Below are 15909 nucleotides of genomic sequence, written 5' to 3'. Positions count from 1 at the left end.
ATCCTAGTCATGCCTGCATACATCTGCTTCATTAATGTTTTCCATAGGGATTATGCCTGGTCTGTTCCATAGGGCAGCTGTATGCATGGATGCAGACTTTAGAAACAAATGGGGCCATCAGCTAGCATGGTTCCTATTAATGGACTCAAGGCAACAATATGTTCTGTCCTATATGCAGATGGACAATAGAGATCTCAAAGTGCTGCTGCATTTCCTTTTGGAATAGTTCTAGCATTAATCAGCGAAGTGGACACCAACAGTTTGAGGACCTGCTGCTTGTTTAGCATCAAGGGACAGAACAAAAGCATGTACAGTGCAATCCTAAACAAAGCCACACCTTTCTAAGTCCATTGAAGTCAATGGACTTCAAAGGGTATACTCTGTTTAGGATTGCACTGCCAGTTTGTAGGAAAGCAACTGCTAGGTTGAAAATGTCTCCATATTATCCTAATATGTATCTTAATTTTCGCTGATGCTTTGTTGACATGTTGCATTTGATTGCCAAGTAGTTTCATGCTGACATCAGTCCACAGATGTAGAAAGCCTGAGTCCGATTATGAAAAGTCTTCAAATATGTACTTGGACATCAAGAAGGCTTAAAAAAACAGATAATGGGGGTTGTTTTACACGTCTTTGTTTTTTTTATGTTTTCCGACATGACCTTGTAATCTTGAAGATTGGCCATCCTCTTGTGAATGACGTTCATAAGATCTGAATCCTATTAATAGGAGTGGATCTGAATAGCGTGGTATGTTGTAAACTGGTGCCATGGTTAGATCATTTCCTTCTGAAGCCTGGCTTGAAGCTCTCTCCTCGACAAGGGCGGCGAGCATATTTTTGCTCACTTATGGATCTGAATGGGTTCTGGAATATTCTGTGGGATTTCCCTGGGCCTAGCAGCAATTCCCTCAGTGAGCTCACTGAGTTCTGGAGTCTTCAGGGGGCCATCAATCAGATTGCTCCCCCATGCCCTCTTAACCCTCGTCTCTCTTTAGCCTCTTGGTTTAATGAGGAGCTGAGAGAGTTCAAGAGGAGACTTTGCTAGAAGAAGATTGGCGTCAGACCCACGGTGAAGCTATGAGAACACGCTATAGACCCCATTTGAAGCCCTATGAGGTGGCAATGAAGGTGGTAAAGAAATCTTACCTCTCCGCCTCCCTTGCGTCCGCAAGTTCACATCCAGCAAAATTGTTTAGATTGATTCGACAACTAAGTACTCGTTCTATAGAGCCTACAGTAAAGGATGGTTTGGCCCCTAGCTGTGATTTATTTGCAGTCTCTGAGCTCTGCCTGGATCTGGCAACCAAAATTAGAACCAGTAGTATACCAGATGCTTACATGCTCCATTGGGTCCTTTCAGCTCACTTACCCTTCAAGACATTGATAGGATGCTGGGTGCTGTGAGGCCTACCACCTGCTCATTAGACCCCTGTCCCTCCTGGTTGGTAAAATCTTGCTGGGATGTGGTGACAACAAGTCCCTTGCAGGAGATTATTAATTTATCTCTCTCACAGGGTCAGTTCTCTAGTTCATTCAAGGAGGCAACAGTAAGACCATTTTTGAAGAAAGCTTTCTAGGATAAGAATGAGCTAGCAAATTACTGCCTGGTATCGAATTTACCATTTCTGGGCAAAGTAATTACGTGGATGATGGCAGAGCAGCTGCAGGACTTCTTGGGGGAAACATCTGCATTGGACCCATTCCAATCCAGCTTCAGGGCTGGATTTGGCACTGAGGCAGCTCTGGTGGCACTGGTTGACAATCTCTGACTCCACTTGGATAAAGGTGGGTATGTGCTGCTGATTTTGTTAGATCTGTCTGCAGTGTTTGACACTCTTGACCACTCAGTGTAAGTTGACCGCTTGGCCTCACTGGGAGTGAGGGGAACTGCTTTGGCTTGATTCTCCTCATTCCTCCAAGGACACTTTTTTAGGGTTGCCATTTGGGAGGAAAAGTCGGCCCGTCAGGAACTCTCTTGTGGAGTTCCTCAGGAATCAATACTTTCCCCAATGCTATTTAAGATTTATATGCACCCTTCAGTAGAGATCGTTAGGGGTTTTGGAGTTGGGTGCCACTAGTATATTGATGTACCAAACAACACCATTTACATCTTTGTAAACGTATTTGATTTGTTTTGCCACCTACTCGTGTGGTTTCCACTGATTGTTAAAACTAGTATATTGATGACACCCATTTCTACATCCTGCTGGATAAGCAGCCAGAGTCTGAGATCTCAGTTCTTGCCCAGTGCCGTGGTTGGTTGGTTGAGGGATAGTAGACTGAAGTTAAATCCATCAAAAATGGAAGTCCTGTGACTGACTCAGTGGACTCTGCTCTTCTATCACATGATGGAGTCCAGCTTACAGTGGTAGACTCTGTCAGGAGTTTGGGAATGTGGCTGGATTCCATAGTATCCTTGGCAAGCAAGTGTCCAGGGCAGCGAGGTTGGTATTCTACCGTCTCTGCCGAGCCCACCAGTTCTCGCCTTATTTGTTTCTGTCTGACCTTGCCAAAATGATTCATGCCACGATCACCTCTCATCTAGACTACTATAACTCATTCTGTGTAGGGCTATCCTTGAAGGCACTTCAGAGACTTCACTTTGGTGAAATTCCAGAGGGCCTGAAAAGCTGAGATGTTTTGTCTGGCATTTGGAGACTAATTTAGATATTTTTATCGGCTTGACTCCCTATGATTTATTTATGGGCATGAGTTGGGTTTAGGGATAGTGCTATTCTTTTAGATGTATGGGTTATAATGTTCGTATTCTAATGTATTATTGGTTTTTAACATTTGTATTCCTATTTTAATATTGTACTACCGTATGTGTATTTATATTATTCTAATAGTGTTTTTATATGTATGCCACCTCAAGCACCAAATATGGTGGAGAGGAGGTATGTATGTTAAATAAATAAATAGGCGAGGAAGCTTGTAGCCTGAAGTGATTGCCTCACATCCTTTCAGTGGAAGGTGAACTCCCGGGTTATTGATACATACGAATAAATTTTCTGTCTTTTTTGCTTCTATTTTTCATTCTGCCAGTAGCCCAAACCAAAGTCTGCTTCAAATGATTAACAGCCCCTGACATCCTGATTAGCTTTAGGACCACAGAAAACCTCCAATACGATAAATTCAGCAAACCTCACAGTCTTGTTCTGGAATGGTTATAACAACCCCAAGACTAGGAGTAGTGTTAAATATTCATGTCATTGTCACTTTTGCTTCAGTGACAGGAAAAATAATTAAATGTTACATATTTTATAAATGCTGACAGTATAGATGCATGAAGGCCTGAAGGTGTAGAAGGGGCGTTACAGACTCAGTAAGGGGAGCAATACATGTTGACTTATTAAACTTCTGGGCATAAGTATAGCGGTGCACGAATGCAGGTGCTGTGGGAGAATGAGGCTACTTTTAAAGCAATCTGCGTTTGACTTTGTCGATGGCAGAACAGCATGTAAAATGGTTTGCTGGCATGATGCATTTGTGTTACATTTGTGACTGTGCTAGTGACTTTGGATCAGCTCTTCAGCTGTCACATTCATTCTATTTATACAAATAAATCATGTGAAGATAAAACAACGCCCAGGGCCTTCTACTGAAGCCTATAGCTGTTGGGGTAGAACTCTCCCAAGAGGAAAATATTAACAAATTCATAATACGTAATTCATTTGCCATTATTTGTATTTTATGAACACTGGAGTTGGTAGACAGAAATTTATAAAGAATGTGATCGTTGTAAGATATTCGGCAAGAGTTAAAAATTCCTATCACCTCACTCTTTAAGAGTGAGGGGGAACCTGTCAAAATTTAGCACTTTGAAGTGTCATTGCTGTTTATGGCAAAGTTAAGTGTGTGCCTAACTCTTGCAGACATTAATGGTAATTAAAAGTTTTATTTTGACCATATCATACCAAAGAATTTTCGTTCTCCTGTCTTCCATATTAAGTTAGTTATATATTCTTTAGCTGTATATTGATCTCAGTAGACGTTTAGTTTTCATACTTGCAACTGTCGTGTGTCTTCATCAAAATCTGGACTGTATCTGAGACAGGTGATCTGTCATTTCTCTGTTCTGTACAATATCTTGGTCACCCAATGAATGTTTAGTAGAAGAATCTGTTCAGGCACTAAAGGATATACCAGAATTGCCCACAAAGCCATATGATTCACAGCAGTAACTATTATGTCATTCTAGACACCTGAGCCACTATGTTTTGGTAGGTCCAATGGAAATGGGATTTGGGAGACTTGCTAGAACATAGATGGCAGTAATCTGGAAGGTCAAATTCTGGGATCTGAGAGTGGAAAGTACATTTGGTTGAGGGCAACAGAAAAGACACTGAACCAGACTCACTTTTCTTCCTTAGAAATACTAAACTACTTTGTTCTCTGCTGTTATACAAAGTTTCTTGGATTGGCACTTTCCAAATTGTTCCTTCTAAATTCTGGATTATTGTTGTACAAAAATGTAGGATCAGCTTTTAAAATTTCCTAGCATGAACCTAGTTACAATTACTTCATGCCCTTTTCCTGAGCGCCTTTGTAGTATTGTTTTGTAGTATATCCTTTGCATACATTTACAGAAACCCCCCGTGTGGGGCATAACCATTAGTTTAATTAACGGTTGCTTATTTCATGTTCTAGGCCTGTAAGAAAGGTGATAAATATTTTTCACACACGGTGGATTCAGAAAGGACATTTAGTCATCTGCTCTATCTACTTAAATGTGCACGAGCTTCCCCTCCAGGATATTAATTATTCCCTGAGTAGAATGTTAATTTAATTCCAGATCTTACACTGTGTGGCATGCTCAGCCAATCAGATTTATTTGTAGTGGATTGTAACTCATCAGAACTCAGGCTACTGAAGAGAGACACACGTTTCCGTTACATTGATTAAGCAGTGAGGCACATCACCCTGAAATAGTGTTTTTCATTCTTCAAGGGAGTGGAAGAAGAGACAGACAAGTGATCTTACTTACATTTCATGTTTAAGGAGTTTTTCATATTGTCCTCCTATAAACATGGAGCTCCTAGGAAGTGTATTATAAACTCCTTGATGAGAAGATGCATTGGTTTAAATGCCTATACACAACAGCAGTGGCACACACATTCTCAGTCACATGAAGGGCATGATGTGACCCAGCTCTCCTTGGTCTATAACCACCAGCTTCCTGGCAGCAATTTTCAAAGCTACACTTTTGCAAGCTGCCTTGCTCAAGAAATCACCTTTTTGAAGGCTTAACAAGATTTGGGAACACTCTGGTCATACATCACATACATGATGGGATCATGGGGCACAATGTATGGAGGTGTGTTGAAGTGAGTGAAGCAGGTTGAAGAGTTCATTCTCATTCTCTTAACTGGAGGATACTGTACTCAACGACAAAGTAAACCGCCAAAGAGTCTTTTTCTCTCACCTGCATATAAAAAGTACACTTGGGCTTGGATGCAGCAGTGCACAAATGGGAACATAAACAAATTTAGGAAAATTCACTTGTACAAAATCTTGTGCAGCAGCTAGCACATTCATTTCTGTGTTTTTAATGCCCAGAAACTGGTTGCATGAGATCCTGTACAATCATTGTTCATTGGATATCTCAGCCGTTGATCATATTTGTATTACAGAGTGTAATCTATCTTGAGAAAGTGAGACTATAAATGTGAGAAAGGCAGACTTTAATAATAATAAGTATGTCTTGGTGCAAGGGGCTATTGAGTTCTGTTTCTTCTATTTCTCCTTGTGCAAGAGATGGAGTGCAAGTGAAAGTTTTGTGCTGGATCCAACCCATAGATTTCCATGGCTTTCAGATTAGAGATGGGCACGAACAGAAAAAAAATGAACATGATGTTCGTTGTTTGTTGCCATCCACGAACAGGGACTCATGAACAACCACGAACATGGCCCTGTTCACAAACATATTCATGGTTGGCTGTTCGTGGGGGCCAGCAAGCTCTCCTCCAGCCATCATCCAAGTCAAGATCCCTACTGCACCACTCCCAGAAACCTTACCTGAGCAGGCACCAGGAAAGGTACCAATAATAAATAACAACTTGGCCCAGAGCCTGGCAGCAGCTCTGGAACCTGAAGGGGTAGATCCCTACTGCACCACTCCCAGAAACCTTACCTGAGCAGGTAGCAGGAAAGGTACCAATAATAAATAACAGCTTGGCCCAGAGCCTGGCAGCAGCTCTGGAACCTGAAGGGGTAGATCCCTATCCCACCACACACAAAGAAATTCAAGCTCCAGTGCACTCTCTCTATCAAAATGCCAACAGCAGCTGTCTCTCCCTCTCCAAAGCCAGAGCTGGGACCCCCCTCCCCCCTTGTCTTTGCTCCAAATTTGGAGCTCCACACTTGAAAGGAAGACCTGCCTATCAAGCTAAATTGGGCTTAGATTGTGGTTTCCAGGGCAACAGCAGGAGTTCAGACAGAGTTCAGACAATCCCTGCCTAAGTTGCCAAGAGAATTGATTGCAGGTGCCAGACTGTCTGGCTTGACAAACAGCAACGGACAGCAAGGAATGACCACCTGTTCGTTTAGAATGGGGCCTCATGAACAGCTTGTTCGCGAACAGCAGATTGGGCTGTTCGTGGCCTTTTTTTGTTCATATTGCTGTTTGTGCCCATCTCAGATCACTTATTTCATTTCTCTTAGAGCATTAGATGATACTCAACCTATGTGTAGTAGGAAGAATAGGAAAGAGCAAGAGCATGCCTTTCCTTCCTTTCCATCCCCCTGACATGCCTGCCCTGCCTCAAATGCCACTGGCCATCCAGGAAACACTGTAAAATACAAATGAGGCAAAGAGCAGTGCATAGATTCAATTCACATGGTTGATTTCCCAGATAAAATTCAGGAAATTGACCAAATAATCTGAGAGTACTTGTCTTGGATTTGGTTCCATTCAAAGATTACAGCATGGCATGGATATCTAATGGCATTGCCACTGGAAGGGCAGGAATATTAGGTTCATTTTTGCCTTCCCACACCATCTAATGCTTAGCATGGTGCAGTGCTGTCCACTGGTTTTACTTCTGACCTGTTAAGATAGTTCAGGTATCTTATCTTTTTTATCTTGTTAGATAAAAAATTTCCCTTAATAGCATCTACCAAAATTTTACAAACCCTGTGCACATGTCTCTTAAATTCAATTTTTGGAATGGTTGTTATTGTCACTATTATAGTTTTGAAAGCAAATGATAATGTTACAATTACTAAAGTGTGGAGATTTCTTAATCTGGGGCTTATCAATTTAGAAAAAAAATGGAGGGGGGGTTAGAGGTTTTTACGATTACCTCTGTGTGAGAACATGGATAAAGAGAATTTCCCATACCCTTTCCCATGACAATAACACCTACAGGCACTCAATGAAGTTGATGGGCAGTAGATTTGGGGCAGACAAATACTTCTTTACTCAACAAATAATTAAATTCTGGGATTCCCCTGCCAGTGGGCATACAGATGGTTTTAAAAGAAAATTAGACAAATTTATAAAGGATACGTCCATCAATGGCTACTCCTCACGATGACTAACGGGAACCTCCAGAAAGGGTTGCCAGTTGACTGGTTTCCCATTGGCCTGACCAGTTTTTTTCATCTTCTGGCCACTTGCAAGGTAAGGCTTTCTTTGCTTCATGGAGGCAATAGGGGAGAGGACAGTTTTTAAACTGTTCAGTTGATTTCAAGGCAAAGAATTTACTGCGCTGTGCCTGCAGTGCAACGGCTCTTGCTGCCCCTTCTGTAAGCAGACCTCTGCTGACAGGAGTAGTTTTGCCCCTTCCTCATCACTGCAGCCCACCTAGTGTTTCCAGGCAATTGGCAGGAGATGGGAGGAGGTGTGAACTTGCTAGGGGATACAATGGTCATCCCTGTGTGATGACATCACTTCTGGCACAACCCAGAAGCCATGACATCATGCTGGAGCCCATTCTTTAGTGCTCGGCCAAGAACATAGTGTCTTAAAAGCTCCTTTGTTAGCTTCATGTTTTCTGATGTGTTAATCATGGAGATCATTTTTATTTGAAAGAATTCTGTATTTGGATGACTGCCTAGTTTGCAAAACCTACTAGGTACATTTGGAGAATAAGGCATGTGTGGGTGAGTGAGCAGATTCAATATGCTTCACAGTTTGTGAGCTTGGAAAACAGGATGACCTCTGAGTAGCAAGAAGCCATTGGGATGGAGAAGGAACCAAAGGCTGTTTCCGTGAGACAGAACCAGATATCCACCCATTGCCGACTTTGAGGCTTTGATCAGCAAATCCAAGTGTGCCACAAACCAAGAAATGGAGGTGATTTTGATGATGCACAGCCACCTGTTATGTGGGAAATGCTGTGACATGGCTGTTTCCTTACCACGCTAATAACATTTGCAGGGAGCAATTATGTGGGATGGGGCAACAGACTGATTATTTCCCCTGTCAGCATTGCCTCTCCCTGTAACATTCTGTTGTTATTTGAATGCTTCTCCGTGTTCCCAAATCACTACACATTCCAGATTAGCAGGTTAGGCTTATTCATTCTCTTAATGATCTAGTGCAGGAAGCTTTTATATAGGGCAGTGAAAATATTTGCTCTCCCAACTGCAGTCTGGAATGAAGTTGGTCATGGCTTGGTGGTCGAGCATACGCTCTGCATGCAGAAGTTTCCAGGTTAGAGTTCCCAGATTCCTGCTGGGAACAGGGGATGCCCCGCTCCCACGTTCTGTTCCCTGCCACCATTCTTGTAAGCAGTGAGAGAAAAATACAATACAAAAAAAAAAGCTATTGGTGATGGCATGATATCTCTTCTGAATTTTCCCTGAAATTGATATCAGTCCACTCAAGGAATCCCCAGAAGCTTTATGGTTTTACCATAGAGTTTACCGCTATTCTTAGAGAGGTGTGACACACTTCTGGATTTTCCCCAACACAGTGCCATCATACCACTGCATGACGGTGCCCCCCCCATGTCCCTGCCCTCCATGTCTGACAGCCATATTCCTGGTCCAGTCTCCAGATCCTGCAATTAAAAGGGTCAGGTAGTGGGTAAAAACTTCTGTCTGAGGCCCTGGAGAGCTGCTACCAGTCAGATTAGACAATGCTGATCTTGATAAACAAATGGTCTGATTCAATGTAAGGCAGCTTCATGTGTTCAAGTCATCAAACTCAATTGACGGGGCAGTTTGGGAATAAGCCTTGACTTCTATAGCCCTTCACCTGCCTTTTCTTTTCACAGTTCATAAGTATGGGGACAACGGTCTTCAAAAAAACCCAGGTCAGCTGGTTAAAAGAGGAGCTCTGCCCAGCCATCGGACTGGAGCCCATGACTCCTAGCACATCCTTACCATGTCATCATGAGTAATTAAAACACAGTGGTGGAAGTAGGATACTTGATCTTCAGGCAGATTTGATATGACTTAACAGATAGTGCCTACTTAAGTCATGACTTAGTGTTGCCATAATAAGGAAGAGGGCTGCTTTACAAAAGATACGCTGTATGTCCCACATTTGGCCTTTTCCATCACCCATTTACAAAAGCCTAACCCAACATAAGGCAGATATTATGGGATCTCACAGGCATCTCATGGAAATTCAGTAATCAGATACTGACATCAGCAGTGCTCCAACCAGACGGGTTTCATTCCGAGCTGGAATTATTGATTAAAAAGACAGAATTTGACATTCCAGTTCCATGATAGCCCTCATTTTATGTTAAAATAGAACTAGAAGGCATTAGGCAATTAGAGAGAACAAAGAGATTGCATTTTCTGAGCAAGTATAAAAACTCTCTATGAAAAAGAATCACATCTTCTCCTAATGGGATATAGTACAATTTTAATTTTAAACGGCCTTGCTGATAGCACAGCCATAAGGGAGCATCAGATCTTACTTAAATAGTTCTAAAGGGGCTTTATTAGTTCTTTCTTCTTAAGGTCAACATGTTATCGCTGCACCAACAAAATATAAGAAATTTCAGTAACTAGATTGCTATCGGAGTATAAGCCATTTAATGGCCTAACCATTAAATGGGATTTAAATAATAGGGATTTAAATAATATTTTTCCTGTAAGCTCTGAATAATTTATTATGTATCTGGAATTTTTAACACTGTTCCACCAAAGATAGGTTAAGCAAATTAAGGTACAGGGGAGAATTTGCTTAACTTCAGTTGCAGTTGAATAGTATTAAAGCATCTTTTCCTGTAGCAGATCCATCTGCAGGAAGGAGCTGCTAGTTCCGCACTCTAACCTGCAATGTCTCAAATGCCATTCATAGGGGATCTCGCAGCATACCAGAATACTGTTTGGGCCTATGTTGATTTTGCTTTGGGGTCCCCAACCTTTTTCATCCTGTGGGCACCTTTGGAATTCTGATGCAGAGTGATGTATGGAATGACCAAATGGCTTTCACAGGAGATGGAACCATACGCACAGAGGAAGCCCAGGTTTAGGGGAGAAGAAACGTAACTAACAATACACTGGGAAAGAGGAATGAGAAAGAATAAAACAAATACTTTAGTGGTAGCTGCCACTGGAACAATGTTATTTTAATCTGCATAGCCAATCAGATCTTCATTGGTAATCATAAATCTGGTAAATAACCCATCTTTTCCAAGCTACGTGATTGTGGCTTATGTATGTTTACAGATACCATATAGATTATTTTATTTTAGATATTTATTATACCCTGCTTTTTCCCTTATAGGGAACCAAAGCTGCTTATAACATCCATTTTATTTTTACTATAATCCTGTGAGGTAGGTAAAGCTGGGAGAGGATGGTTGGCCTAAGGCCACTTAACAAGCATCCATTGGCAGAGTAGAGATTTGGACATGGGTCTCCCAGACATGTTAACATATATGGAAAGTGCAGCAAGAGCCTCCATAGGCTCCAGACAAAGATTCCCTCGGGGCCTTTTGACAATCACAACCTAAATATTATATAAAAACAAATCACGACTTGCCTAGCTTCATGGACTCCCCCCCCCCCGCAGGGTGACCAGGACCCCTGGACCATTTCCACACGGCTCCCCGCTGCTCGTAATCAACCCGGAAGATAGTGCAAAAAACGCGGAAGATCATGTGACGTCGTGCAAATCTCACAAGAGAAAACGCGATCTTCCACGTTTTTTGTGTGATCTTCCGGGTTGTTACGAGCAGAGCAGCGGGGAGCCGTGTGGAAACGGCCCTGGAGTTGATTCTCCTTAGTCCTCCCCCTAGAGATGCCTGTATTTGTAACATTGTTGTCTTACCTGCCAAGCCGATTTATAATCTGAATCTGTGTCACTTTCACTCCCACCTCTTTTCTCTTTCCAAATTTTATGAGAATTATCCTTTTTACACAACTTTTCTATGATCAGTCCTTTTTTTTAACCTCTTCTAATTGCAAAATTACAGTGAGTTAGTTCCTCCTCATTAAGCACATGACAGTTTTGTGCAGCTTCAGATTTTATGTCACATTTTATTTTACTTTTTAAGTGTCTAATGTAATTGGTTTGTAGCCAGTTTCCTCACTCTTGGGCTCCACTGTGGTTTGGCACTGACCACATACTACAGCCTCCCACATGGTCTGCCTCCGCATCACCAGAGGTTTTACTGTGAGACGTGACTAAAAAAGCCACAACCCTGTCACAATTTGCTGTTCTTAAGGATTTCACTGCAAGACTCAGAAGGACCCAGTCTAAAAATGTTTGAAAATTGCTGATAATTTTGAGAAATGATGAATCAAAAAAAATTGTACTCATCACCAGTTGAGAAACAGAGAAACAAAATGAAAGCAATTTCAAAACAGCCATACCCATTTCTCATCTTTGCTATTACATTTTTATCTTGTATTAGCCCCAATTGTCCAGCTTGCTTCTTTTCAAATAGAAACGGTGAGGGGCATTTTCCTCTCTTGCAAGTTCAATAATATTATGTTTTCCTGTTTGGTCTTCTGAAACTTCTTCAAATAGGATGCCAGCTTTCTTCCTGTATTGCAGTGAGATGCAGCTTTTTATACCTGTGAACCACCCTGCTGGGAAAAGCTGAATAGGTTTAATTTGGGGTTGGCTTGTACTGTTAAAGCCACAGAACTTATGCGCTTCACAACAGTCTTGCAGTTGGAGTTTGTATCCATTTGAGATTTGTCTGGATATTGACTTAGGTCTTTAAATTAGCTCTGTGCATGCTTACCGCCCCACCTCTCAGATCTGATTTCATGCAGGCTGGGGTGACTTCTCGACCCCTCAACAGATGCTCAGCTTGCAATAGGCTCAGCTTGCATTAGGCTCAGCTTGCAATAGACTGTACCCCAGGATTTCCAAACTAACACCTGAGATCTGGTTGAATATTGCCAAAGCACATTTATCAAGGGGCAACATGCTATTGGCTTACAAATGCATCATAAGTGAAACCTTGTATGTAGGACAGTTAACAGGATTCTCTTTGGTTCAATCTGAAAGTAACAGATATTTCCTGCTTTAAGATGGTTTATTGCTTACTGTGCTCATAGGTCACCTTATTTTATTCTAACAATGTAAGCCTTCATTTCACGCCTGCCAGATTTCCCCCTCTCCATCTAATTGGAGCTGTCATTATCCATTGTATGTGCATGCAAATTGCCATTATCGTTCAGATTACTTTTGCTTTGATATGCCCACGGAAAAGACAACATGGACTGGCAATATGTAAGCCATGATTGTATAAGATTCATCATCACAGCTGCCTTGTGAATCCGTGTGTCTACTTCTTATCATCCTTTAGAACTAGGATTGCCAATCTCTGAATTGGGAAATTCCTTGAGATTTGGGTGGAGCCTGGGGAGAACGGGGTTTGGGAGGGACCTCAGTGGGGTATAATGCCGTAGAGCCCACCCTCTAAAGTAGCCATTTTCTCTAGCAGAGATTACCTCTGTAGTCTGGAGATCAGTTGTAATTCTAGGAGATTTCCAGGCACCACCTGAGGTTGGCACGTTTTAGGACTCATCTTGGGCATTACCTCGCTGGAGTGTCTCTCTCTCCAACCAAACATTGTAGATAGCCTTGTCCTTGGAGTAATAATTGAAGCATAATGTTGGGAGAGGGACACTATCAATCGAGGACAGGCCTAGTTGGAATGAGGGCCTTAAACCTTCAAGGCTGGTCATTGTATATTTTCACCGGAAGGACTGCAGATTGTACGCCAAGTTTTACCACATCCTTTTATTCTCCTTTACAGTGGCCTCTGGGAAGAATAATAGGATTAATGAGGCAATTTCATCTTGTAAAGCCTACTTTCCAGCTGGAACCAAAAAGCTAATATATGTTGCTGGATGAGAAGTTTGTCTTTCCTTGTTTTTTGTACCCCATCCTCCCGCCCTCTTTCCTTTCCTTTTTGCAGCTATAGATAGGTGACTGGACAAGGTAGCTTGATGTGAGGTTAGGAATGTTGGCTTAAGTAAGGGGACCAGTGGCCAATCTTTACTATTATGTTCTTGTTCTTTGATTCCTGAAGAAGAATGGATAGTTGTTCCAGGGGGTTCTACATCAACAGGATGAGTCAAATGAATCCTCCTGTGTCCTAAAAGTCACAGTCTTGAAGGGGAAATGGCTGCTGCTTCGCTTTTGAATATCTCTCAGAATCCAATCCTCCACATTTATATTGTAGCATCCTTAGGGGAGTACCCTGGCTTTTTCCATATAGCACATGGTTCGTATTATATCAGTAATAAAACAATGGCCATTTCCACACTGTCTATAAATAGTGTGAGACTCACAGAAGGCTGCCGGCTTCCTCACGCAATTTTTAACACCATCCATTACAAAACGCCATAAATCACTGTTTGTGGCGTTTTGTAAACAGATGACATCAGAAATTTCATGAGGAAGCCGGCAGCCTTCCCTGAGTCTCGCGCTATTTATAGACAGTGTGGCTTGCCTAAATCCCTTCATCAACACCACCTCCCTGAGCAGCCTTGCCTAGAGCATGTACCATTTTTCTCCTTTCCATGAGCTACTATGTGCCTTTTCTCACTTTCCATGACAGCTGCCTTTCCATTTTGCCAGACCAAACATCCTAGGCTTCCAGGTCTCCTGTACCACTTACAAAAAATATAAACACACCCCTTCCTTTCACAGTCACATCGCAAATTTCACATACATTTACTACTAATTTACATGAGTGAGGAAAGGAGTGCAATGGTAGCCATTGGTAGGACAACCCCATTAACAGAGCACACATGGCGGAATGGGGACAGAGTATTAGGGCCAAGCTACACATGACGAATGACACTTGAACGGCAAGTGGATTGAGTGGAGGGCAAGTGAACAGGGAGAAATACACTTGCCATTCAAGTGTCATTCGTCATGTGTAGCTTGGCCCTTAGACTAGGATCTGGAATGCCCAGGTTTGAATCCTCACTCTCACATGGAAGCTTGCTGGGTAACCTTGGGCCAGGCATTTTTTCTCACAGTCTTAACCTAACAGCACAGAGCTGTTGTTGAGGGCAAAATGAAGGAAAACAGAATGAAGCGAACCACTTTGAGTCCCCATTGGGGAGAAAGGTAGGATACAGATGAAGTAAATAAATAAATACATTTACTGTACCACCTAAAACCTTCCTAACCCTGTAGACATTTCACTGTTTTATGTGATGTGATAAACGGGCTGTGGGCCACTTTGTGTACCTCATCTGGTGGCCATGACTGATGGCCGTGATTGAAGCTGCCTTCTTAATCTACATATGAATTTCTGTGTGTGTGAGTGAGAGAGAGAGAGAGAGAGAGCAGCAGCAGTATGAGCTACTTTGAGCAGCAGCAGCCAGCTGACTGAATAGAGATTCTCCAGTTTCTACACAGAAACAGAACCACAGAGCTGAAAGGGATGCCAAGGGTCATCGGGTGCAACCCTCTGCATACTGCAGGAAATTCACAGCTAACTCCCCCCCCCCCCTTGTAGTGGCCCCTGTTCTATGCCCAGAGGAAGGCAAAAAACTCTCCAGGATCCCTGGGCCAATCTGGTCTGGAGGAAAATTCTTTTCTGACCCCAAAGTGGCAATTGGTATTGCCTTGGGCATATAAGAAAGGGCCGCAAGAACACTGTCTCATCCCCTCCTGCCCTCTCATGATCCTGGGGTTTTATTTTCTTTCATCTTGTTCTACTAATGAAGTCAACAGTCTGCTAGGCATGTACACAACTAGGGAGTGATGTGATTCTAGTCCAGAGAGGTCATAAATAATCTACGGCAGCTGGACAAGTAGAGAAATGGCAGTATTCGTGGGGGTCAGGTGGTAGTGATGGAGGAAGAAGCAAGTCGCAAGAAAAAGTGTATACCCATTGTTCAGTAGCTGCAGAATCCAGAAGTCTTTCCTCAAAGTGGCATAGTTGTTACAGTGGAGCCAGCAATTTCCCCCTCAAGGTCTCATTTTTATTGCTGTCCAGCTGCAAAATTCAATTCCCACCCCCCTCAGCTAGCTCTTGCGATCACAATTATGAGTACTGTGTGGACCTATTGCTGTGGAACCTATTACACTGTGCTCATGAGAACACTACTTGTGATGAATGGCATTGTGCTTTCCCACTGTATCGGAGTCATTTTGTGTGTGATAAAACTTCTCCCTTTCCTAATCCCCAGATCTCTAGATACTGGGTGTTCCAGTATACCACAGACATGGGGACATTGAAACAAAAGAATGGGCAAGCATCACAAAACTGCATCTTCTCACACAGCAACGCCCCAATTATTTCATTTGAAAGCTGAGCATTCCCTTCTCTAGCACACACAATCTCTGAATGCTGAAGAAACATGTTGTGTATTTTGCTTCCCAGATATTGATAGGGCACAAAAATTTCCCAGATTACAAGGTATTTCAACCCCCATCCCTTCCACTAGATACCACCCTGCCCAAGTCCCTTCTGAATGGATTAGACATAGTTCCAGGTGAAGGAACTGCATAAAGGCCAT

The sequence above is a fragment of the Eublepharis macularius genome, chromosome 7, assembly GCF_028583425.1.
Source record: "Eublepharis macularius isolate TG4126 chromosome 7, MPM_Emac_v1.0, whole genome shotgun sequence".
Taxonomy (NCBI): domain Eukaryota; kingdom Metazoa; phylum Chordata; class Lepidosauria; order Squamata; family Eublepharidae; genus Eublepharis; species Eublepharis macularius.
This window is presented reverse-complemented; position numbering follows the sequence as displayed.